This window comes from Scyliorhinus canicula, chromosome 6 (genome assembly GCF_902713615.1).
Source record: "Scyliorhinus canicula chromosome 6, sScyCan1.1, whole genome shotgun sequence".
In the NCBI taxonomy this organism is placed as follows: Eukaryota; Metazoa; Chordata; class Chondrichthyes; order Carcharhiniformes; family Scyliorhinidae; genus Scyliorhinus; species Scyliorhinus canicula.
In genome coordinates this window covers 62,801,901-62,828,091 of record NC_052151.1, presented here as the reverse complement: position 1 = coordinate 62,828,091, position 26,191 = coordinate 62,801,901, and the positions used below count along the sequence as shown (strand labels likewise).

Sequence of the window (26,191 nt, the reverse complement as noted above, 5' to 3'; positions counted from 1 at the left end):
TACTGTTAAATACTGTCCCAGGAACACTTGCTTTACAGAGATGTTATCTGAGAGATACTTTTTGACACTGCTTTGAGGAAAAGATCTGACTCCTCTCAGAATCATGCAGAAACTTTGGCTGTATTTCTTCAGAAGCTGCTTCAGCAGGTGTCAGCTCGCCTTCTAACCACACTCTGCTGACTACTTGAAAGGAAACTGCTAATCTACTATAGATATATGTTAACTGAACTGAGATGCTTGACTCCTGTTCACATCTCCATTTAACCCACTACTAAAATACTTTTCTGCAAAATGTCTGATACCTTGACTTCTCCCAGTAATTACATCATCTTACCAAGCTGAAATCCAATTAACTCCATAAGGAATCCCCTGAATCCAAACAACAATACATTCGCCCAAGTTTTTTTACGATGCTATAATTGCACCCCTGGCTCCCAATATATTTCAACCCAGGATTCTTTAAAACACTATTAACCCAGGTTTTTAACCTCTACTGCATCAGCTATCTATAATACAATATGTCTGAAATGTGTACAGCCACAACAAGTTTCATGGTCTACATAATGACTTTAAATCAATGGAACTGAAATTTGATTATGTGGTTTATTTAGTAGTTTAAATTCACATTAACAAAGAAATGTCATCTAAATGTCATCTATACTGACCTAACCAAAGGATACAATGCAGAATTAGTTAGTGCTGAACTTAATCCCCCATTTGATGTGGAGAGGGGTTGGGAAGGAGGAGGACATTCGAGCGAACCTGCTCCTGGGCCTGACAAAACTCACCCTTTACAGGTCCAGGCAGCAGGTGACCAAAGGCTCCCTCTTCTATGTCTATATTCATGGCCAGGTGTTCCTGGAAAGGGAGCACGTGGTGTCCATGGGCACCTTCGAGAGTGTTCATGCCCAGTGGGAACTGCAGGAGCTGAGTGCTTTATCGACCCCTTTAGCTGCACTTTGATTTGATGTTAAGTTTCCATTGATCTTTGTTTCGTTCGGGCTGTGCCCCTATCAGGAGCAGCCCCTTTTGATTCTTCCCTTGGTTTGTTTCTTTTTGTCTACTTGACTGTCCCAAAAGAGTTGAACTTAATCCCCACAGCCAAGTGAACCCATCGGGTAATGTTTTCAGTCTGGTCTAATCATCCATCATAAATGTGTGGACAGCACGAAGTAGCTATTCAACAGAAAATGTTTTGACGTAGTGTTCTCTTTAAATTAGCAGAAGAAACACAGTGGCCCAGACATTGTTGAAATGGTGCATCTCATGATGGGCACCGTGAGATGAATTTTTTTAACCATACCTTTCAGGTCCTAATATTTTATGGCCGCAGATTGCTGAAGATGCTCATATGGTCATGGCAACAGCACAGCTGGAAACTCCTGAACATTGGTCTTTTTCTATAACCAATTGTATTTAGGGAGAAAGAGTAAATAACAGAGAAGGAAATAAGTGAATTAGAGTCACATTAGGTACTGACTGAGAAGAGAGGGAAAGGATGGGACCGAATTAGGAGAGATAAAGGACAGAAATGAAAGATCGATAAAATGTAAAGTTAAAAACCTCAAAGAACAATTTTCTACTTGCAGGTGTGAGACTCCATGGTTTTATTGTTTCCTTTCTGGGTTTTCAAGGTTGAATGGTGTGTCAGGAGGACTATATACACCATTATCCATAAACTTACCACACGAATTACCAACCGAAATGGCTGAGGTGAGATTCATTTGTGCTAACGGGGCCAATCTAGATTTCGTGACAAACAATGGAATGCAGATTTCATGCAGTGATGGTCATGTTTCAGGTCTTAAAAAAGCTGATGACGAAGCAGCAACAATGTCCCAGCAATGTCCAAAATCAGAACATATGGTGCATCTCTTTGCTATATAATAATAATCGCTTATTGTCACAAGTAGGCTTCAATGAAGTTACTGTGAAAAGCCCCTAGTTGCCACATTCCGGCACTTGTTCGGGAAGGCCAGTACGGGAATTGAACCAGCACTGCTGCCCTTGTTCTACATTACAAGCCAGTTGTTTAGCCCACTGTGCTAAACCAGCCCTAGTTTTTATGGTGGGACTCGTCAACTTGCCATTTTGTAATTCTATGTACTACGCCTGACTTGATATGTATTTGGTAGATCTTCCTTGTACATCTCTGGGCCATAATACATGTTCATTTTCTCATGTTGAGTTTTATTTTATTAATGATGTGGAGATGCCGGCGTTGGACTGGGGTGAGCACAGTAAGAAGTCTTACAAAGGGCAGCACGGTGGCCTAGTGGTTAGCACAACCGCCTCACGGCGCTGAGGTCCCAGGTTCGATCCCGGCTCTGGGTCACTGTCTGTGTGGAGTTTGCACATTCTCCCCGTGTCTGTGTGGGTTTCGCCCCCACAACCCAAAAATGTGCAGAGTAGGTGGATTGGCCATGCTAAATTGCCCCTTAATTGGAAAAAATAATTGGGTAATCTAAATTTATTTAAAAAAAGAAGTCTTACAACACCAGGTTAAAGTCCAACAGGTTTGATTCAAACATGAGCTTTCGGAGCGCAGTTCCTTCCTCAGGTGAATGGCGAGGTATGGCGAGGAACTTATTTTATTAAAGTTATACGTTTCTCACGCTGTTGGTTTCTTTGGTGCTTTTAGAAAAGGTTGCTGAAATTCAAACCACACGGCAGGGTTTTCTGTCCAAAATTACAGACTTCACACCGAATGAATGGGAGTTTTAATTTTACTTTAATGATTGCTATTCAGTGAAGCTGTAATGCACTCGCAAACATCTCATTTTACTCTTGCTCATTAAGAAATGTCAGCCGGGGCTTATCTCTCTTTATATTTGTGCTGGGCATAGTGAGGATAATAATAAGCACATTTTATTTATTGTTTAAGCACATTAATGCCACCTGGTTGCTTCGCAACACACCTGACATCACCAGGCACTGGCGCATAAAACTCTAGACAATCTTGTTGGTTTTTTGGTTTTCACTTCTAGTCAAGTTTGAATGTTGTGCGTTTTGACACTTGGTAATATTTTCGGCGACATAATGCAGAATTGCATTTTTTGAAGCATTTTTAAAGTTTCGAAAACCAGTCCCAAATCACACTTACCCCCCCCCCCCCCGCTCTCTCTCTCTCTGTTTCTCATCCACCCCCAAACAAATAAAGACTACGTCCTTCTTCGAAAACTATTTTTGTCCGCTCATGGCCTCTGCTGCAGGTAGAAGATCACTTGAACGAGTTGAAATCTATCCCAAATGCGAGTATGCAAATAATGAAAGGTAAATGGACAGACAAGCGCGGCATCGATCGGTCAGCCTTTACATGCACAACATGTTCTGACGTGACCTAAAGTGGGGAAGAATGAAAATGGAAAATTAAAACAAGGCAAAGATATTCTCACCTTCAACATCTAGACACTCCGAAAATAGAATCAACAATCTGCCCTTTTATTTTCAAATGTGGCAGTTAGTATTAGTTACCCCACCCCCACCACCAAAGCCGATTCTTTTGCATTATTCAGCGCTCTGGCCAAGACGATTAGTTTGAGATGACAGTTTGCCTCAATTGACGAACTACATGGATTGCGTGCATCGCGGAGATATTTACCTAACGGCTTTCACACCCGCTCACTTCATTGAAATGTTATATTTTGTCGGGTGTAACACTTGAGTTAACCACTGCCACTGAGCAAATGGCATATTGAGGATAGGATTTTAAAACACGTACCGCTTACTGAGTGAGGATCCCAAATCTGCAACCTCTGCTTTAATACATTGAAAGGTTTGTTTCTAAATCAATGTGACGCCTTTGAGTTTTAAGGCTCTGTGCAAAGGTGTCCTGTGGGAAGGATATGGAGCAGTTGGTTTCATAGTGCCTTCATTGTTGGTCGATGCTGACCTTTCAGCACATGGACGCTTGACGTTGCCAATATCCTGACTTCCATCGGATGTTGTGCATTAACGGAGTCAAAGACATTGGAAAGTATCTCTTGAATTTGTTGCGGATGTTTTCAACACACGCAATGTTCAAAAAGATTGTATTTTAAGTCATTAGATTTTTTTTAGCTAAGTTAAATGTCTCAATCGTCCTATTGGCTGAGGAGAAATGCTCGTGATCTCTTGCCAGTTATTCTCATTTCCTTGCTGATTAAGCAAAAAAGTCACTGAAGTCATTCTCTGGGTTATAAATAAATGACTGGGTATGTAAAGATGACACCTTTTGTAAGACTAGCCGCTCTATTATAGAGACTGTCTTAAAAGCATTAGATAGCTACTGTTCAGTCGAGGAATATAATATCACTGGGTTCGCCATGATGGTCATAAATAAAATATAGAGTGTGCAAATATGACACCTTCTGTTAAACTTGTCTTTTGTATTATACAAGTTAAAGTACTAAACCACTTTGCCACCTGGAAAAGGGCCCGTTGATAGTCTACATTTAAATAGGAACGCTGCAGTAGTTTCCATCGAACCCAGTTCCATTCTATAAGTGCTTGCACTCCCCTGAGGTCTGTCCCAAGCCCGATTTAAGCGCGGTAAACTGACCTCTCGACGTAAAATGTGGACTCGGCGTGGTATTGGAATCTAACCACTTATCCGAGAGGAGTGTGAAGAAACAACGGTTCCTGGGCCCAAAAGTAAAACGAGATAACGGCGATCACCACCGTTGTTTTGTGGCCACCGAATTGTTGAGCCTCTTTCAAGCTCATTGGTTTGATTGGAGTTTTAGCGACCCGAATGGCATCGCCTGGTTTCCGGCAATCACATGAAAAGGACTTTTAGCTGGCCTCCGGCTAATATCAATTATGCTCAAATAAATTCGGCCATCGGGCAAGAAGGTCACTGATTTTCCTCTCTGCCTCCCCAAAACATGTTCACCCATCAGCATTTTACACTAAAGGCAGCATTGATCTGCTGGTGAGTGCTTGCCTCCATACTTTAGAAAAAACTGCAAGAGTGCATTTAAATGTAAATTACAATCCCCAACAAATCTACGATTGTGGTGTTTGGGTAAACGTCTGCACGAAAGAAAAATGTGCAAAAAGGCATATTTTTTTACAGCCCACACATTTCTATAATTATTATTGTCATAACATCCTGCCCGAAATCCTCTTATGCTGGGCATAGCCGAGGAGCAATATGGAAGTTTGATTGGATCAGCGGTAAATTAAAAATAAGATCATTAACAAACATTTGGAAACCATACATTCGCCTTGGGTTGTAGACCAGCATTATCCGAAATATTATTTCCAGGCACTAAGATGAAATGTAAAATTCATAGAATGGGAGGTTGAGGTGGGTCATGGCTGTCTTTCAGATAGTTAAAACTTATGTGCTAAACATCGCTGCAATTATTTACTCACAAAATAAACCGAAATTATGAATTTGCCCTCATCACTTAGCTGCCGTAAATATGATTAGGGCAATAGCTTTGGCGAGTTTCTGAAACACGCAAATCAAAATGCGTTTCCAAAGAAATTAAGGGCTAGTTTCCGACTTGTGGGTGGCATTTTGGTCGTAGTTTTACATGTCAGGTTGTAACTTCCGATCAATCTTCTGGCGAACGGAGAGCGCACGTCACGCATGCATGTGCGGATGCACGGACATGCGCGCTCAAAGCGCGTCAAGTTCAAACGTCCGATCCGGTTCTTTGCTCTTTTGTTTCTGATCCAAAATTAGCGAGCAGACGCAGGAGACATCGGAGAGATTTTTTTTAGATGGGGTAATCTTTTATAATAGCGTTTATAAGATGCTTAAATGTACAGGAAGTGGAAGAAAGATATCTATATTTTAAAACTTTGGTTTCTTATGAGGCAGCTAATTCCATAAATGAACTATAATGGGTAGAGTGGGTTTAGAGTGTATCTAATACACTTCAGATAAGTACATTTGGATTTTGCAACGCATTTTAAGCTGTATTGTTTAAGATGTAATGTTGATCCTTGCAAGCCTCAGTGACTACTTCAAATGCTTTAGGAAAGTTGACTGCCTTAGTTGACATATGCAAGCCTCTGTAAGTTAATGTGAACTATCTCTCTGACAAGTATTGCAGAATGCAGTGCAGATTCAAAATCTGGAGTCATGCTCCACCACCATTGGGGCATCACACTTTTAGGTTGGCTTCTGAAAACTACTGAAGTTCTTTTGAGGCTTCGACGTAGGCAAAGGGATCATGAGAGAAGAGTTAGGCTACATGTCCGATTGGTAAGTAAGTGAATTAATCACCCAGCCCAGAGTGTTCAGGCAAAGAACATCATACGAAATGATGTCAGAGGAGATGTGTGCCAGGAGACTGTGCTTCAACAAGGGAGCAATGCGACTCCTTGTGAAATGTTGAAGGACGACCTGAAGCCAAATTCTAATTGAACAAAGAACAAAGAAAAGTACAGCACAGGAACAGGCCCTTCAGCCCTCCAAGCCTGTGCCGACCATGATGCCTGTCTAAACTAAAATCTTCTACACTTCCTGGGTCCGTATCCCTCTATTCCCATCCTATTCATGTATATGTCAAGATGCCCCTTAAATGTCACTATCGTCCCTGTTTCCACCACCTCCTCCGGCAGCGAGTTCCAGGCACCCACTACCCTCTGTGTGAAAAAACTTGCCTCGTACATCTGCTCTAAACCTTGCCCCTTGCACCGTAAACCTATGCTCCCTGGTCAAGCTTTGCGCAGGTCAAGGAGACACAGCCTGAGTGAGACACATCCAGAGTGGGAGTTGGAACTTGGTAATTTGGTGCAGTGAGGTAATCAGGAAAGGTAAGTGGCAAGTCTAATTCTGCTGTTTTTCAGTTAAAAGTGCAGTGTGTAGCTTAGTATCTGATTGGCTGAAGCTGCCCCCACCCTAATTGCTGAGAGGCAGTTATCTTATAATTGCCACACTGCCTTAACAGTGGAAATGAAACTCACGGTGGTGCTGAATGATTTTGCATCTGGGTCCTTTCAACATGGCATTAGTCACATATGTAACATTTCACAGAATGCTGCAAGGACTTACATTCACCAGGTAGGCCTTCAGAGCTTATTTCTTTGACCCCCCCCCCCCACCCCCACCCCCGTGCAGATGAAGGAGAAATCCATCACATTTCACAGGGTTGCTGGTTTCACCAAAGTAATCAGAGCTGTCGATTGAACACATATTGCGTTGAAGGTGCCAAGAAATGACACTGCATCATTCATCAACAGGAAAAGGTTCCATTTCTTAAATGCTATGATAGTGTGTGATGCACAAATGAGGATTCTCTGACTTTCGGTGATGGGGATGTGCTGACCGGATGCACGCAAGGTGCCTCTCTGCCTAAGAACCCAAAATTAGGCTCTTTTACCCGAAATAGCCTGCTACAGGGAAAAAAAATCCCCTCACCCTATCCAACAGCATCGCAAGGAACAATGCCGAGCCACACCAGTTCCAGAGGACGGAAAGAGGCAAAGCGCGGCAGAAGCCAAGAGAAGCGAGCGAATAAGACGGGCGAACACACGAGGCAAAGAAACTAGGGGGCAGAGGTTTAAGGTGCGAGGGACAATGTTTAGAGGAGATGTACCAGGCAAGTTTTTTTACACAGATGGCAGTGGGTGCCTGGAACCCGCTGCCGGAGGAGGTGGTGGAAGCAGGGACGATAGTGACGTCTAAGGGGCAACTTGACAAATACATGAGTAGGATGGGAATAGAGGGATATGGACCCCGGGAGAGTAAGAAGATTTTAGTTGAGACGGGCAGCATAGTCAGCACAGGCTTGGAGGGCCAAAGGGCCTGTTCCTGTGCTGTACTTTTCTTTGTTCTTTGAAACGCCAGCCACACCAGAACAACAGGGACCAACAAGCCACACACGGGGCTCGCCATTGTCAGAGGGTGGATGGAGGAAGTTCCTCACCAGGCAGCTGAGGGAGTTCAAGGAAGAGATAAAGACCAACATTAAAGCAGAGGTCAGGATCGGGGTCGCGGACCCCTTGGCCACCATGCAGGTGGCCCTGGACAAGGCAGAGAAACAACTGGAGGCCCAGGGGAGCACCATCAAGGAATTGGAAAGAACCTCAACAAACCAGAGTGAAGTATGGGCTGGAGCAGGGGGAAATCTTCAGATACATGCAGGTTCAAGATTTTGCCAGAAAGGAGATACACAACCTCCCGGTGGAGCCAGCCTCCACATTGCTGGAGGAGGTGCTAATGACAGGAGGACTGGTAAAGGGGGTAGTGTCGGCGGTTTACGGAGCTATTTTGGAAGAGGAGATGGCACCACTGGAAGGGATCAAATCAAAGTGGGAGGAAGAGTTGGGAGAGGATATGGAGGAGGGGTTCTGGTATGAGGTGCCCCGGAGAATGAACGCCTCCACCTCGTGCGCGAGGCTGGGACTGATACAGCTGAAGGTGGTATACAGAGCACACCTCACGAGGGCGAAGATGAGCCAATTCTTTGAAGGATTGTATGTGTGTCAACATTGCGGGGGGCGCTAATCATGTTCATATGTTTTGGTCCTGTCCAAAGCTGGAAGATTACCGGAAGGAGATTTTTAGGGTAATTTCAAGTGGTGCACATGAAACTGGACCCGAGCCCCCGGGAGGCCATATTCAGGGTGTCGGACCAGCCAGGGTTGGAAACGGGTGCGGAGGCAGATGCTGTAGCCTTCGCCTCATTGATTGCCCGAAGGCGAATCCTGATAGGTTGGAGAGCAAACACTCCACCCTGTGCACTGGCGTGGGGACCTGTTGGAATTCTTGACTCTTGAGAAGGTTAAGTTTGAACTGAGGGGAAGGATGGAGGGGTTCTACGATTCATGGGCATTATTCATTATGCACTTTCAAGAACTGGATAACATCGAACATTAGTTAGAGGAGGTGGGTGGGAGGGTTGGGGGAGGGGGGCGGTGTGTGTTAAAGGTGACTATGTGTGATTTCTGATTCCTTTTTGTAATTTATTTATGTGAACATGCGGGCTAATGTTTGGGGTTTGGTGGGAGGATGGGATCGTTGTTATTGATATGGGGATTGACATTTGTTATTGATTATTGTTGTTAGTGGGTGTAAATTTGGGAGAAAATGTGAAAAAGAAGGAGAATAAAAATATTTTTAAAAAACAGACCAGAGTGACTGGATCGTTGCCTTTAAGATGGAGATAGCGAGGTTGGTGGTGACGCAGAGAAGTATAAAGGGGAAAATAGAGGACCAGGAGAACCGGTCGTGGCACCAAAACCTAAGGATAGTGGGCCTGCCGGAGGGGGACCAAAGCAGGGACCCCACGGACTATGTGGCCCAGAGCTGGGAAACCTGGTGGGAAGGGACAGCTTCCCCATCCCACCAGAGATAGACAAAGCCCACAGATTGTTACGGCCAAACCCAAGGCTGGAAAGCAGCCAAGGTCGATAATCGCAAAAATGCACTGGTACTAGGATCGGGAAAGAGTCCTGCGCTGGGCAAGAGAAACAAAGACCTGCAACTGGGAAGGATGCCAGATTAGGATATACCAAGTCATTGGGTCAGACCTGGCTCACCCACATGACATACACATAGTTGGCTGGCCCCCTGGACAAAGGGAAACCCCAAAGCACAGGAGCCAATCCACAAGGTAAGTATGGTTGATCCCGCAGGAGGGGGAGGACAGAAACCCCCATTAGAATAGTCACCTGGAACATCAGGGGACTTAATGGCCCAGTGAAAAGATCAAAGTATTTGACCACCTGGAAAGTATGAAAGCTGACAGAGTTCTCGAAGAGACACATCTGAGGGAGAAGGACCGACTGTGGGTAAGAAAGGGCTGGCTGGGACAGATGTACCATTCAAGCTATGGGATGAGAGTTAGGGGGAGCCATACTACTGAATAAGAGGAAGGTGTTCACAGTGACGAGGATGGTTACAGACCCGGGGGATGCTACATCATTGTCAGCGGTATCCTGGACGGGGAACCGGTGGTTCTGGTCAACGTGTACGATCTCAACTGAGACGGCAAGAAGTTTATAAAGAAGACCATGATGGAAATCCCCAACATAGATGCCTACTGACTAATCCGGGGGGGGGGGGGGGGGGGGGGGGGGGACTTTCACTGTATACAGGACACACAGATGGAGAGATCAAATTGCAAATTGGGGAAGATCTCAAATGTGACGAAAGAACTAAATGCATTCATTGAGCAGAAGGGGGTAGTGGACCCATGATGGTTCACACACCCAGGGGAGAAGGAGTTCCCCTTCTCACAGGTACACCGGGTATATTCGCATATCAACTTATTTGTAGTGGGGAAAGTGGTGTGTCCAGGGATAGTAGGAGCGGAATAGTCTACGATCGTAATCTCCGACCACACTCACACCACATGGATGGGCTGTGCTCAACAACACCCCACGTAGATTGGACACAGCCCCCCTTGCTGAGAAGGCATTTTGTGATAAAATATCACAGGCCATAGATGGATATATTACCAACATCCAGAATGGGGAAATCTAGCCCTCCACGTGCCGGGAGACACTGAAGGAAGTGGATCAGGGGTGAAATTATTGCCTATAAAACACCTAGAGACAGGCAGGAGAGGGTGGCTAAGCAACAACTGGTTGAATCCATGCTGGAGGTGGATTGGCAATACTCTGAGGCCCCGACAGTAAAGCTTCTGGCAGGGAGGAAAAGCTACAAATGGACTGTGACCTGCTCTCCACAGAAACCAAAGAGAAAATGGTGGAAAAATCTCAGCAGATCTGGCAGCATGTGTAGGGAGAGAAAATAGCTAAGGTTTCGAGTCCAGATGACCCTTTGTCATCTTGGGAGAAGCTTTAGGAAAGCAGTACACCAGCACCACCAGACACGGGCGACCTTCTATGAACACAGAGACAAAGCCAGCCACCTGCTGGCTCACGAGCTGAGAAAGCAGGCAGCCACGATGGACATAGCACAGATTAGGGACAACAACGGCAGACTCGTAACTAAGCCGGAAAAGATGAACAAAGTATTCGAGTCCTTCTACTGGGGACTGTACACCTCAGAGCCCCCCAAGGCAGACTCGAGGATGAAGCAGTTCCTCGACTGACTGGACATGCCAGTCATGGGAGAGGATAGAAAACGGGGGCTAGAAGCACCATTTGAACTGGGAGAAGTCATGGAGAGCATTAACTCCATCATGGGGGGAAGGCCTCAGGACCAGACGGATTCCCGGCTGACTTCTACATACAATTCACACCAGCACTGGCTCTGGCACTTGAGGGTGATGTTCACAGACTTGTTAGCAAGGGGCACACTGCCACCAATGCTAGCATAAGCCCCAATCTCACTGATACCCAAGAAATGCAAAGGACTGATTGAATACGGGTCCTACAGGCCCATTTCGCTGCTTAATGTAAATGTGAAAATACTGGCCAAGATCCTGGCCAGGCACTTGTAGAACTGTGTGCCAGAGGTTGTCGCAGAAGATCAGACGGGCTGTGTTAAGGGTAGGCAGCTAATATTGAACATCAGGCGCCTGCTGAATGTGATAATGACCCCATCAGGGGAGAGAACACTTGAGGTGATCATCTCCCTGGATGCAGAAAAAGCCTTCGACAGAGTCGAATGGAAGCACACATAGAGGTGCTGGAGCGGTTTGGGCTTGGAGCAGGGTTCACCATCTGGGTGAAACTCCATTACAGCATTCCCATGGTAAGCGTATGGACAAACACCTCCAGCTGTAAATACTTCCAGCTACACAGGGACAAGGCAGGGATGCCCACTGTCCCTTCAATGCTGGTTTATCTATGGATTTAGACAGAGGGCACTAGCAGATAGCCTGCAGATCAGTTGTTCAGAATTTTCTTTCCAGCATTGACAGATGGTATTGTCTTCATTAAGAAGAGAGACATTACCCAAGAAGTGAAGGGGGATTTTGTCCAATTAACTTAGATCGGGAGTGTTATGGAATATTCTCCACTTGCCTGGATGAGTGCAGGTCTAAGAACACTCAAGCTCAACACCATCTAGAAAAAGGCATCCCAAAAGATTGGCACCCCACCCATCACCTGTAACGTTCACTCCCTCCACAGTGGCAGCAGTGTGTACCACCCACAAGGTGCACTACAGCAATTAACCAAGGCTTCTTGGACAGCAGCTTCCAAAGCCGCCATCTTCTAAACACCACCATCTGCACATTCCTCTCCAAGCTGCTCACCATCCTGAATTGGAACAATATTACCATTCCTTCACTGTCAAAATCCTAGAACTCTCTTCTTTAACAGCACCGTGGATGCACCTACACCACATGGACTGCCGCAGACCAAAAAGGTGGCTCATCACCACATCGTCGAGGTCAGTCAGGGATGGGCAATAAACGCTGGCTTAGTCAGTGATATTACATCCCATGAAAGAATACAAAGTGTGGCCATGTTGGCTACAAAAAGATTTAGCATATAATGGTTATTATTTGTTAGATCTGTTGGGCTTTCTCTTCACACAACCACATGTCCTTTAATCTCTGGATTTGTCTTTGATATGTCAGCATTGAACTGTTGGAAATTTGCCTTCTTGACACGTGACCTTGTTGTTTTGCCAGGCAATGAAGGCTGCTCCCTTTTGTTCTAAGCCACATATTTCTAATTGTCGTCAAACTAATCCTTGTGATAACGATGTTCAAACCCAACAGCCTGGGCACAGGAGTCAGTAGAGCTGACTTTATTTGATCCCACTGTTCTGGAACTGTATTGGATGTGCAACGGTTTTCCAGATTGGTCATGAGCAGCGCTTGAAATTATCCTCTTCGTTCAGACTGCTTTATGGCCGAGACATTGTTCTTCTTCCTCTTCAACAATTGGGTCTTGTGATGTCTTGGTGCAAGGAGAATGTACATCATTTAGATCTGTCACCTGAATGATAACATAACCCGAGAAGGTACCAATGCTTTGTTCTAGGTTGCCTCCATATGGTTTTGTATTTGTCCTTCTTGTGGAAGAGGGTGTTTGTTATAAATAGGCCATCCTGAGCATACATTGCTAATGGGAGAATGCTGTTTGCATTGGTGGGAGGAAATTTTTTCTCTCAGAGGGTCATGATTCTTTGGAACTCTCTTCCCCGGAATGCAGTGGAGGCAGGGTCACTGAATATTTTTAAAGCATAAGTCGATAGGTTCTTGATTAACAAGGTAACTAAAGGTTATCGGAGTTAAGCAGAATGCAGATTGAGGCCACAATTGGATCAGCCATTATTTTATTGAATAGTGGTAGAGCCTTGAAGAGCCATATGGTCTACTCCTGTTCCCATGCCACTTTCCCCAATGGCTCCACTCCAGGCATCAGAATCATGGCCACCCCTGGCAGGAAAGACCCCATAGAAGGTGATCTTTTCTTTTTGGGATGGCAGTGGACACTTCCTCAAGGTCAAAATCAAACCATTCTTTATCATCTTCAGAGTCAAAGTGCATAAGCACTGATGATGATTGCATTGTGGTTATTGGTGAGCTGTAGGTTGAGTGTCATGAGTCTTTCATTTATGTATTTGGGGAGTTCTGGGACTGCATCCAAGATTTTATTCCAGCGGGCAAAATCAACTCCATAGACATGAGGGTCACTGTCAACCTTTCCTTTCTAGAAGATGGTGCATCACCCTGCTGGTTTCTTTAGCTGCCCCTTCCCAGGAAGGCAGGTCTCACTGAGGGCAGCAATATTAATTCGGAGTCTTAATAGCTCCCATGATACGGTTGCAGATTGTCATTCTCAAGATTATCCACAAATGTTCTAACATTCCACATTGCAAAATTATAAGTTTTTTCATTATTTGACCACAGTGATGGTGATCCTGCAAGGTGTGGTTCTCCAACCAGCGGAAATTGGAACAGTTTACTTTCAGGGCACCATTTCTAGGAACTTTCCAATTTAGGGTGAGGCAGCAGAGGATATCTGAGACGGAATGGTCAGTCACAGATGCTGCTGCTCAAAGACACTTCCATCCCACAGGTGTTTATCAACCTTCATGCATGTGTCTCCTGTTTGCAGACTCTTGACTGACGATTCCCAGGTTCACAACACTCACCAATCCTCCATCACCACAGGACTTGGTAAATGGACACCGGCAGAAGCCTGCTTGCAACTTTGTTTAATGTGGGGACATAGAATCACTAGAGCAGGAGGGTATTTGGCCCATCAAGTCTCCACCGTCCACTGAAACAGCACCTACCACTCCCCACCTTATCCCCATAACCCCACCTAACCTGGATACTGAGGGGCAATTTATCATGGCCAATCCATCTGACTTGCACATCTTTGGACTGTGGGAGGAAACCAGGTCACATGTGGGAAACCCACGCAGGCACGGGGAGAAGCTGCAAACTCCAGTCACCCATTTCCGGAATTGAACCTAGGACCCTGGTGCTGTGAGGCAGTTGTGCTAACCACAGTGCCATTGTGCTGCCCCGGCATTGGGGCACTGTTAATGTCCACACAATCTTGATCAGCGGGTGATTGCATTTTGGTGATGTATCAGACCACAATGCCTGGGATCACCTTGCCACTGCAGACTTTTTCTGCCTTTGCAGCCAGTGAGTGACACAGCTTTGACAAAGAGTCATCAAACTCAAATGATTAACTCCATTTTCACTAATTCTGTTCTTTAAATAAAGCAAATAGCGATTATTTTAGAACTTTTATAAAACACATATGCAAATTTTGCTTCATTTCTAAATCCTCGATAATAGTTTTTGTCCACACAACTTATCGGGCAATGTTAGCCAATTGTCTAATTAAAAACAATTTATAATTTCAAATTTAGAAAATGATGATTATTTTTCAACGTTAGAGAACTTAGTGGCAATAATTAGTCTACCATGGCACTATTTATCTGTGTAGTTCGTTAGGTATCAATATACTTTTCTAATTCGTAAATATATTTGACCCTGATCGGAATGAAATGTGTTGGAAGTATAATCCTATGCAGAGGGTCAAAAAAAAACACATGGCTGAACTTCTTGCAGTTGTACATGCGCACACCCATATAGTCAGAAGAGTTTAAATCCTCCAGTATCCCGGCATACTCTACTCCCAAGACTGGACATAGATTCATGTATTAAATGGCAACTGAGAATTTCGTAAAGTCTAAAACATATACAGTATTAAACAGAAAAAAAAACTATAATTGTAGATAATCACAAGAAAAATACATTAACTGTTTGTTCTAATATGCTTGCATTCTAGCGAGGAAAAGACGCGGCTTGTGTTTTGATTAGTTGTGAGACTGAAATTGAAGCGAGCGTGGTGCCGCACAAGAGAAGTTTGGAAACGGAGGGGGGGGGGGGGGGAGACAGGAACTCAGTGCAAGCCCACAGATAGCAGCTAGGAACCGAGCGCGAGTCCAGGGTCAGTGCACGAGTGACACACGGGGACTGAGCGCGAACCCAAGGACAATCAGATACAGGGGGACTGAGCGCGAGCCCAGAGTCAGTCAGATACAGGGGGACTGAGCGCGAGCCTAGCGTCAGATACACGGGGACTGAGCGCGAGCCCAGGGTCAGATACACGGGGACTGAGCACGAGCCCAGCGTCAGTGAGTGATGCAGGGAGACTGAGCGCGAGCCCAGGGTCAGGGAAATACAGGGGGATTGAGCGCGAGCCCAGGGACAGTGATAACGGGGGATTGAGCGCGAGCCCAGGGTCAAATACAGGGGCGCTGAGCGCGAGCCCAGGGACAGATACAGGGGAACTGAGGGCGACCCAGGGACAGATACAGGGGAACTGAGGGCGACCCCAGGGACAGATACACGGGGGTTGAGCGCGAGCCCAGGGACAGATACAGGGGAACTGAGGGCGACCCAGGGACAGATACAGGGGGACTGAGCGCGAGCCCAGGGACAGAAACAGGGGGACTGAGCGCGAGCCCGGGACAGATACACGGGGACTGAGCGCGAGCCCAGGGACAGATACAGGGGGACTGAGCGCGAGCCCAGGGTCAGATACACGGGGACTGAGCGCGAGCCCAGTGTCAGATACACGGGGGTTGAGCGCGAGCCCAGGGACAGATACACGGGGACTGAGCGCGAGCCCAGGGACAGATACACGGGGACTGAGCGCGAGCCCAGGGACAGATACAGGGGGACTGAGCGCGAGCCCAGGGACAGATACAGGGGGACTGAGCGCGAGCCCAGGGACAGATACAGGGGGACTGAGCGCGAGCCCAGGGACAGATACAGGGGGACTGAGCGCGTGCCCAGGGACAGATACACGGGGACTGAGCGCGAGCCCAGGGACAGATACACGGGGACTGAGCGCGAGCCCAGGGACAGATACGGGGGACTGAGCGCGAGCCCAGGGACAGATACAGGGGGACTGAGCGCGAGCCCAGGGTCAGATACACGGGGACTGAGCGCGAGCCCTGGGACAGATACACGGGGACTGAGCGCGAGCCCAGGGACAGATACACGGGGACTGAGCGCGAGCCCAGAGACAGGTACAGGGGGACTGAGCGCGAGCCCAGGGTCAGGTACAGGGGGACTGAGCGCGATCCCAGGGACAGATACACGGGGACTGAGCGCGAGCCCAGGGACAGATACACGGGGACTAAGCGCGAGCCCAGAGACAGATACACCGGGACTGAGCGCGAGCCCAGGGTCAGATACAAGGGGACTGAGCGCGAGCCCAGGGAAAGATACACGGGGACTGAGCGCGAGCCCAGGGTCAGATACACGGGGACTGAGCGCGAGCCCAGGGTTAGATACACGGGGACTGAGCGCGAGCCCAGGGTCAGATACACGGGGACTGAGCGCGAGCCCAGGGTCAGATACACGGGGACTGAGCGCGAGCCCAGGGTCAGATACACGGGGACTGAGCGCGAGCCCAGGGTCAGATACACGGGGACTGAGCGCTCCTCACATAGACGCACATGTGCAATGCGCTTGGCAAATCGAGGGTAGCAAAACAAAAAAGTCTCCCATTTTACATCCCCGTCCCTTTGGTCCCAGCTTCAAAGAAGACCTGAGAATTCAACTATTTCCAGGAAGACAATTTGAGGAGAAGAAACTGGAATTATATTGAGAAAGTAAGTTTTCATGTATTTGTCACATATATGTATCTACAAAATATAATCGTCCCGGGAAACTATTGTGTCGGGTTTCCTACATACTCGGATGGGAATTAATTTCTAAACTGTCGACTAAACCTCAGAAGCGTGCTTAAAGAAAGAAATGTGTTTTATAGAAATGTAAACCGTGACAATTCGGTTCAAATTCTTGAAATTGTGGATACATAATATTGGATTTGTTATACAAAACACGGTTCAATACGCAGTGGCTGTGTTCGAGATGGTCTCTTTGCTGGTGGTGTTTGGAGGCCTGTTATTGTATTGTGGAAGTGCACGTGTATTTAGTGTTTATGTCTGGTGTACTGTGAGGAGGATACTCTTACAGCACACACACACACACATCCACTGCCTCTCAGGGTAGCACCGGCTCACTCTTCAAGCCCAATGGGCTGTCGTCCATTAGTTTTCTTTTCTGGCTGTCATTACAGTCCTTTTGAATTCGATACTTGTATAAACCTACAGGTTGGATTTCAGATTAACGACACGTACTTAACAGTTATTTTCCCGACAGCGCGATTTCATTACACTCGCAAGGAATAAATTGTTCTCATTTGGATCATTGTCGAGATTAGCTGTCAGGTTTCTTCGCTTTTCTTTGCCGCTTCTGCATCTCGAGAGTTCGCGCGGCGGGGGAAGAGAAACCGTGGTCCCATTAATTAATATCTTGTACTAGAGCATGGTAGCACCACTGTAAATTCTGCGAATGAAACTATGCATTTACGCCGAATAAGAAATACTGACAAGTGTCGGAGCTGTGAGAAAGTGTATTTAGAAAGTGCCCAGTAAGTATTTCCATATTTTAATGGTCCGATTTGAATTTGCCACCTCCCATTCATTTTGAGACATTCTTCCCAGCTGAAAACAACATCACTTCAATGGGTTGTTTTGTGAGCACAAAGGGTTAAAAACTGGCCTGGTCGAACATCTATTTGGAGCGGTAAATTGGTTAGCATACCCACCCGGGTTGGTAATGAATATTTCTCCTCTGCGAATCAATATTGATTCCCAGGATCAGAAGCTTATTTGAGAGAATGAAGGGGGGGGGGGATAGGAGCCAGACCTCGATACGGTTGAAATTCACCAGTTGCAATACATTAAGAAACATAAGAATCAAGTTCAGCGCGTGTGGGGGTTTCTGTCTTGCCCGTGTTTTTGATCAAATTATTTTAAAGCAGTCTTTAATGTGAGCCGAAAGTATCACACCGATTCAGTTTGGTGCAATAATCGTCGCCACGTTTCATTTATTTGTTTTGGAACTGCACTGAACGGGCATCGTGATGGGCATCCTGTAAGATAGAAATCGGTTTCTGGTTTTTATATTCAGATTTGTACTCGCCACAGTCACCATTTAAAATAAAACACTGCTCCTACTTACCTTGATGTCAGCGATTTAGAATTGCCCATAAGGTACTGTTTAATTTCCAGACCGCCCACCCAATTTCACATCCCCATCTCATCAGAGCGCTTTCCACATTACATCGTCACATTGCAGGAAACGCACAGGCCGGATTACAACCCACAGAAGCAGTCATCACAAACATCGAAAACGTTTGTCTGACAACCTTTAGTTTAGATCTCGTATGGTCGAATATGCTCGGCTCTGGTGTCAATTAGTCGGCAATGGTGACAATAAATGTTTTTAAGGGCAGGGGAAAAAAAAGATCGTGTGGTCGGTACTTTGTACCAACAGCTGCTTTTGCTGAGCTATTCGCCTGAAAATGGTCCGCAGTCTCGCTCGGGCGATGCTGTCTGTAAGAATAAAATATAGTCGAGAACATAATGGATGTTCAGTATATTTTCAGAAACATCCCAGATAGTAATATGCACGTAATAATTCACCACTCCCTTTATGTTCTAAAATAAAAACGCACTTGTTTTTTTAAAGAGAGGATTAAAACTTACTTGTAGCCTCAAGATCATCCTTGGCTGCAATATTTAGACATCCGGTACCAGGGTTACGGTTCTAAACTATTACTCATTATAACGTAACTTTCTGACCATATTGTAGAAAGAATGTGGTGATGCGAAAGCATTTCAAAAATATTGTGCTGAGACTACGACAGAGTTAAACTTATTTTGAAAAGACACTTTGGCAGAATTTTTAAAAAGAATGAATAAAAACAGAGGAAAGGAAAAATGAAACACTGACATTTTTTGCAATTATGTTTACTATAGTGGGCATTTTTGTGATCAATATACTATAGAAGTGTGTTAAGTTTGCAGTATTATTCTTTCATGCAATAATAGTGTACAATGAGGAGTCTCTGAGAGGAATTTGAATAAAACAGAAGGTCTTGTTAGAAAGCATCTGGACTCTCATTTATACTTGCTTATCAGATCACATTGGTGTTAAAATGTTTGTGAAAATAGATTATTGCAAAGTTATTAATAGATGCAAAGTCCAAACTCATTTTTTTGTGAAGGAAATCTAAAGTTCAGAAATTTAAAAAAAATACAGAACTGAAGGCAACCTTTGGGCATCTTTGAATAACTTAAACACTCTCTACCGCTACTAAAATAACCAGCAAGTCACTCCTTCTAACATATGTAGAGCTGATGAACTGGAAATACAAACATTATATGTCCATTTTTGTGATCTCATCACAGGTCTGTAATATCACTGATGTGTTAATTCTAATTCTCTGAATTGAGTGAATAACATAACATTAATGTTTTAATTAAAATGTAAAATCTAGACAATAATGGTTGTAATGCCTTGTGTAGTTAAATATATGGGAAAGGGAGATAATGAAGAGGATCATATTTAGTGATCCAGTCAGCTTCAGTCGTGAAAATGAAAATGTTTTACATCCAGAAGCAATCAGTATTCCTTAGCTATCCATGTGTCTTCTACTTTCTCAGCCCACCGAATTTAATGTTAGGTTTGCCTGTTTGATAACATAGCCTAGAAATTATTATTTGAAATTAGTGTTCAATAAGCTTTTATTGCTTTCCTCCATTCTTTTAACCGAGGTGTTAACCTCTTTATTTATAATGATTTAATGCCTCCATTGACGTAGAGGACAGAGGAATGTTACAAGAATGTTTAAATACTGATTCACCAATATTGCCAAACAGTTATAGCGAGTTAATCTAAGGCAGATTTGCTATTTAATGACTGAAAACAGAAATCTCTTAAAATTATATGAAATTTGAAAATTGTGAACAAATAATATAATTGTGCTCAGCCATGGGTCAGTTGGGAGCACTCCCACTTGTCAATCATGAGGTTCTGGATTCAAAAGTCAATCCAGGGTTCAAGCACAAAAATTAACCCTGACAAGTTCAGTGCAGTACTGAGGGATGTACCGTCTTCAGGTGAGATTTTAAACTGAGGCTCTATCTGCTCAGGTATATGTAAAATGTCCCATGGCCCAATTTTGAAGAAGAGCAGGGCAGTTATCCCTGGTGACCTAACCAATATTTATCCCCGAATCAATATCACAAAACAGATTATCTGGTCATTATCATATTGCCTAATGAGGGAGTTTTCTGTGTGCAAATTGGCTGTTGCGTTTTCCCACATTATAAGAGAGACTACACTTTAGGAAAGTGCTTTATTGGTTGTAAAGTGCTTTGAGATATCTGGCAATTGTGAAAAGCATTATAGAATTGCAAGTCTCTTATTCTTCACTGCTCTAGTTGTTTCACAGACAATGTTAGTGGATTGTCATGGAAATGTAGTACAGAGCTGAAACACTTTACAGCTAGAAAATAATTAAAATGTCACCATCAATTAATTTACACCATAATTTATGTTCCCACATATATAGAAAAAAATAATCCAGATAGAAATCAAATCTTGTGACTTTTATCTGATCTGTGGATTATGCAAGGGGTGAATTATAAATAGGAAGTGGCAGCAATGATGTTTATTCCACAAGTCAAGAAGTTTGTGAGATTTGGTTTTAAAAGTCTCCTTAAAATGCAGAATAATAATGTACTCAACCACTTCCCTTACATTGTATAAAAATATAAACTTTATAGTGGTGATAGTCCAACAACAGATTTTTCATACAAAGCAGAGTACAATAAAAAGGAGTGTTATTATGCATGATAACATTGGATTTATAATGAATTCAAGTTCCATCATGACGGTGTGAGAATTTTGAATTTAATGTTTAAAATATTGAAACAACAAGCAGTTAGAAATGAAATAGGCAAGCTGCTGGATTGCTATAAAAACCCTATAAATTCAGTGCAACAACAACTTGTAATTATATGGAACCTTTTTACAATAAAACATCCAAGGCACTTCACATGAGCATTATAAAGGAAAATTTGACACCAATCCACTTTGCGATATTAAGGCAGATGGCCAAAATCTTGATCCAAGTGGTAGATTTTAAAGAGCATCTTACAGGAAGAGCAGGAGTGGGGAGTTTTCGGGAGGAAATTAAAGAGCTTGGAGTCAAGACAGCTAAAGGCATGGCCACCAATGATGAAACAATGAAATTTAGGAATTATCTATAGGCCAGAATTAAATTAGCACAGATATCGTAGAGGGTTGTGTGGCTGGAGTGGGTAACAGTGGTAGGGAGAGCCAAGGCCAGGTTAGGAATTGAAAACAGAAATGAAGTGAATAGAAATTACTTAAAAAAATCCATTTCCAAAATCACAATGAGGGTTACAGAGGATATTATTTTTTTTTTTAAAAATTAGAGTACCCAATTCCTTTTTTCCAATTAAGGGGCAATTTAGCGTGGCCAATCCACCTACTCTGCATATCTTTTGGGTTGTGGGAGTGAGACCCACGCAAACATGGGGAGAATGTGCAAACTCCACATGGACAGTGACCCAGAGCCGGGATAGAACCTGGGATCTCGGTGCCGTGAGGCAGCATTGCTAACCACTGTGCCACTGTGCTGCCCGTACAGATGATATTATAGTTGATGTTGCTACATTATAGTAATGTAGCTGATTCTTGAGTTGGTACTACGAGGAGTAGCAACTTGTTTTTTTTTTACTTTGTAAGCAACATTCAAACATTCTTAAAAAGAGTATTTAAAGTGTGAGTTCAAATTTGCTAGATTGCTGCCAATGTAGCTAAACATATTTAATACCTGTAGTAAACCATTGTGCATGTTACGGTTTCTCCCAAGTAAGCATTTTTAATATCTGAAGAACTATTTAATTTACTTATGAACTGCGGTTTATCTAACCAAAATATTGTTTTTCACAATGTACTGTATTTGCTAAAGATGATAAAGAAGGTGGCACGTGGCGCAATGGTTAGCACTGGGACTGCGGCGCTGAGGATCCGGGTTCAAATCCCAACCCTGGGTCACTGTCCGAGTGGAGTTTGCACATTCTCCCTGTGTCTGCGTGGGTTTCACCCCCACAACCCAAAGATGTGCAGGTTAGGTGGACTGGCCTCGCTAAATTGCCCCTTAATTGGGAAAAAAAAATAATTGGGTACTCTAAATTTATAAAAAAGAAAAAAAAAGATGATAAAGAACTCCATATCCAAAATTAAAACCCCAATATGCACTTTATCTAACTTGTAACTTATACACATTTCTAAAAAATAAACTGTAGATCAGCTCGGAAACTTGTGTTCGGTTCAGTGAAGGTGACAATCCACAATACATGAACAGAGCCACTGAAGGTCAGTGTGAATAGAGACAATGGGTGGGCGGGATTGATTGCTGGTCAGAATGGATGCAGCAGAATTTTGGACAAATTGCAGTTTGGCACTTTGATGAGAGTATTTGACAAGTCAAGTATTGAAGTAATATAAACATGGATAAGGGTTTCCAAGGAAGTAGAGAGGATTAAAGTGGGCAATTTTGCAGATGTGTAAGTATGCTGTCTAATCGGGTCTAATGTGGGAAATAAAGCTCATCTCAAGGTTAAACAGGAGACTGTTTATAAAGGATGTGGAGATTCAGCTGGGAGCCAAATAAAATGCTTTTTTAAAGTCTTAAATGAAAGGATTAATATAAATTGTTTAAATATGTTGAAAGCAAATTCGTCTGTAAATGGAATTAATCTGTTAATTAAATGGGCAATAACTTTTGTCTGTGCTCCATATCCAGTTAATGCACTGACTTGGTATGAATGGTGCATCTGTTTGTTAAGGAACAGTTGGAACTTTTCTCCTTAAAATACTGCTAGGATATACGGTACAGAAACAGGCCATTCGGTCATACCTATACCTGCTAGTATTTGTGCTGCATTTGACCCTCCTCCCTCATTTAAATCGTAATCATCCATTCCCTTCTCCTTCATATGCTTGTCTCGCTTCCCGTTGTGTCCAGTGCTGCCACACTTGGCCAGGATCTGTGCCGCTGGCCGGGGGCACTTCCGTGAGGGCTGGGGGGACTGGTGGGGGATGGCCAGGGGTTGGCCTGTGGGGTTGCGGATAGCAGGTTGGGTCTGCAGACGGCCGGCACCATGTTGCATGACGTGACCGCTGCAGGTTGTCATCTGTGCGCATGCATGGCCCGGAACCCGGCCATTCTCCGCCCGTTTTCAGCACGAGAGCCGGATGTTTCACCCGGCACACTGTAAGCCCCTCACCGGTCCCGGAATCGGTGAGGGGTCAGCGCCGACTTTTTTCATCACAAACCTCCTGTGAGTTCTCCGTTCAAACCAGCACTTAGCCACTGAAACGGACAATCCAGCCCTATATGTTTCAACCAATCCTTGTGGCAGTGGGTTCCACATTATCACCACTCTCTGGGTAACGAAGCTTCTTCTGAATTACCTATATGATTTCATCTTGACTATTTTATGTTGATGGCCTCAAGCTGTGCTGTTCCCCAGAAGCAGAAACATTCTTTCTTTCTATCCACGCTATTAAAATTGTTAGTAATTTTAAAGAGCTCTATTATCAAGTCATCCATCAGCCTTATTTTGTTTTCAAGGAAAAATAGACACAAATATATTTACATGCATAAAACATCTTTCCATTATTTACATTGGAAAAGAGAAACACGTTTATTAAGATAAAGTTGAAGCATTTGCAACAATCTTTAGCCAGAATTACTGAGTGGATGATCCATCTCGGCCTCCTTCGGAGGTCCCCAGCATCGCAGGTGCCAGTCTTTGGACAATTCGATTCACTCCATTAGATAGCAAGAAACGGCTGAAGAGTGGAGGTGGCATCTTGCAAGGGCACGAGTCTGAAGTCTTTCTTAATGGTACCTCTGCCGTTCTCGCCGGCTCGGTACTCCACAAGCACAGTGGTAGTGGCAGCCCTGAGAGTGTGGTGGCAATGGTGGCAGCACATGAGACTGGAGGGGGTGTCGGTGAGGTCACCGATCTGTGACAATCACCGATTCGCTCCCGAGGGGCTGGACGGGGGTTTCAGGAGGTGCCGGAGGGATTTGGGGATCTCTTTGTTGAGGAGGGTTTCCCGAGCTTGGAGGAGCTAGAGGAGGAGTTTGAGTTGCCTGGGGGGGGGGGGGGGGGGGGGGGGGTCCTGCGAATCATGTGCATATGTTCTGGGCGCGACCGAAGCTGAGGGGATTTTGGCAGGGATTTTTGGATGTCATGTCAGAGGTCCTGGAAGGGAGGGTGACTCCAAGTCCAGAGGTGGCAATATTTGGAGTGTCCGAAGATCCAGGAGCCCCGGGGGGAAGAGAGGCCGATGTTTTGGCCTTTGCCTCCCTGGTGGCCCGGAGACGGATTTTGTTGGGAGGGATTCGGAGCCTCCAAAGTCGGGTGTTTGGGTCAGTGACATGGCAGGGTTTCTTAGGCTAGAGAAAATTATGTTCACTACAGGGGTTCGCTCGGAGGTGGCAGCCGTTCATCATCTTCTTCAAGGAGAATTGACTGTCAGCAGGGGGGAAGGGGAGGCATGGAAGTGATGAATAAGGGTAGGGAATCTAATGTATGGGTAGTTAGGGTCTAGGGTTGGGGGGGGGGGTATGTTATTGTGGGTTTTTTGTGTGTGTTGGATCTCTGTTGTTTAAAATGTTAAAATTTTCAATGCCTCAATAAAATATTTTCTAAAAAATAAGAAACAGCTGAAGGCACTCGACACGACAGAAGACTTGTGTGCCAGAACTTACGTGTGCCCTAGCCAAGCTTTTCCAATATAACTACAACATTTGCATTCCCCCAACAACAGGTATGTCCTGAACACAAAAATCAGGATAAATCCAACCTATCCATTTACTGCCCCGTCAGTCTACTCTCAATCATCAATATTATTGATGAAAGATGTCATCAACAGGGCTATCAACTTGATTAGTAATAACATACTCAATGATACTTAGTTTTGTCACTCAGCTCCTGACTGCATTACAGCCTTGGTTCAAACATGGACAAAGAACTAAACCCCAGAGGTGAGTGAAAGTGACTGCCCTTGACATGAAGGCAGCATTTGACTGAGGTATCAAGGAACTCTGGCAAAACTAGAGTCAATGGGAATCAGGGAAAACTCTCTGCTGATTGGAGTCAAAACTAACACAGAGGAAGATAATTGTGGCTGTTGGAAGTCAATCATCTCAGTTCCAGTACATCACTGCAGGAGTTCCTTCGAGCACTGTCCCGCCCTGGGCCGAACCATCTTCGGTTGCTTCATCAATGGCCTTCCTTCCATAGTAAGGTCAGAAGTGGGGAGGTTTGCTGATGTTCCAAACCATTCGCATCTCCTCAGAAACTAAAGCTGGTCCATGTCCAAATGCAGCAGGACCTGGACAGTATCCAGACTTGGACTGAGAAGTGGTAAACAATATTCATACCACACAAGTGCCATATAATGACTATCTCTGACAAGAGGGAATCCACCCATCACCCCATGACATTCAATGAAATTACCATTGCTTATTTTCCCACTATCAACATCCTGGGTGTTACCATTGACTGGAAACCAAACTGGACTTCCCAAATAAATACTGTGGCTACAAGAGCAGGTCAAAGACTAGGAATCCTGCAGTGAGTAACTCACCGCCTGACTCCACAAAGCTTGCCCACTAGATATTAGGGATGCCTGATCAGCTCTCAACAGTGGCTGAGGCTGAACCAGAATCATAACCTTTTTCGGTTTTCAGACGGTACAGGAAGATTGATTTGTTCCAGGAGTGATAATATAAGAAATATGGCTTGGTTATTTCATAAAGAAACTTTATTAAAACAAAGGAAAATAAAACAATAAAAACTTTTAACCTTCAACCCTAACAATAGCAGATTACATTCCTGTAACAGCCTCCCCGAACAGGCGCCGGAATGTGGCGACTAGGG

General features: G+C 44.6%; 1 protein-coding gene and 1 long non-coding RNA gene across 8 annotated transcripts in view; one reads left to right on the top strand and one right to left on the bottom strand.

Annotated features, from left to right (window-relative positions):
• Positions 1-2,712: 2,712 nt before the first annotated feature.
• LOC119967192 lies at positions 2,713-18,880 on the bottom strand. The gene is made up of 2 exons (XR_005460934.1): positions 18,375-18,880; positions 2,713-3,340 (listed from the first exon to the last, which is right to left on the bottom strand). It is a non-coding gene; the product is annotated as an uncharacterized LOC119967192 (long non-coding RNA).
• The window catches only part of eya4 (EYA transcriptional coactivator and phosphatase 4), a 623,026-nt gene continuing 612,068 nt past the window's right edge, over positions 15,234-26,191 (top strand). For 6 of the 7 annotated variants that reach the window (XM_038799374.1, XM_038799376.1, XM_038799375.1 and 3 more), the window contains exon 1: positions 15,234-16,957. The gene's annotated coding sequence lies outside the window, so the exon portion shown is untranslated. The remainder of the gene's footprint in view (positions 16,958-26,191) is intronic. The other variant, XM_038799368.1, reaches the window with a different exon arrangement.